This window comes from Wasmannia auropunctata, unplaced genomic scaffold (genome assembly GCF_000956235.1).
Source record: "Wasmannia auropunctata unplaced genomic scaffold, wasmannia.A_1.0 LD335455.1, whole genome shotgun sequence".
In the NCBI taxonomy this organism is placed as follows: Eukaryota; Metazoa; Arthropoda; class Insecta; order Hymenoptera; family Formicidae; genus Wasmannia; species Wasmannia auropunctata.
In genome coordinates, this window is record NW_012027435.1 from 1 (window position 1) to 958 (window position 958).

The following is a 958-nucleotide window of genomic DNA, read 5'->3' on the forward strand; positions in this document are numbered from 1 at the left end:
AAATTGTACTTCTTTATCTTGTGGAATCAATTGCTCTAGCTGGCTCGGGCAGTGTCCCGTCCACGAGTCGAGTAGAAGCATGCTTTTACAGCCAGTATTCGGTAGATAGACTTCGCTGAACCAAGTCTTGAAATGTTCAGACGTTAGTTTTCCTGATTTTGAAGCTTTGATGTAAATATTAACTGGACAAAATAGGGTTTCTAGTACCCGTGGTCCAAATGTTTCCGTAGATTCTTTTAAAACTATATACTGTGAGGTGAAAGAAGACGTCCGTCTGTTGAAATAATCGGCATTATAGTGTAACTATATGTGTTGTAGAAAATATTGATTAAACCAGTGCTTCAACTTTTTTCAGTTCTATATTTGCCAATGTTCGTCCAGAATGTAGTTCAAGATTGAAGCCACTCTCGTTTGCATTATAAATTTTTTCAACTTCATTAGCTGGGATGTTAGACTTTACATTTGAAACAAACGATTTTGCGACAGCTTGTAGGTTGTCAATATCTTGTAGTGTTAATTGTGTCCTGAATGTTGTTATCTTGCGGAAAACAATTCTGTGTACTTTCTTAAATTTCCAAATCCACCATTTACTTGCCTTGAATTCGGGTAGGTCCACTTGATCTTTTGCCTCCAAAGCCCAAAATCTTAAATTCATATCATGAATTATAGATCTTCTTTCAACAGTTTCTTTGAACTTTTGCAAAATATTGCGTAATAAATTCAAGTTTATCTGCATTTGTTCCACCTCTGTTTACACTCGCCTCCCACATGTATAGATTTAACCATGCGAAAACGTCTCTGTATAGTAGATAAATGTCGACTGGTCTTTTTTGCGCTTTTCCAAAACTCCACAGCTTTTCTTTTATAATTGAAATCGACCGTCCCTCCTTCATCATTAACAATGCATTCTTCAGGTTCAAAATTATCTTCTTCTACTTCTACATTTGAAATACATACA

At 35.8% G+C, this 958-nt stretch overlaps 1 pseudogene; it reads right to left on the reverse strand.

The window, feature by feature from the left end:
- Positions 1–9: 9 nt before the first annotated feature.
- On the reverse strand, positions 10–942 carry LOC105456967 (annotated as a pseudogene).
- Between the last annotated feature and the right edge of the window lie 16 nt (positions 943–958).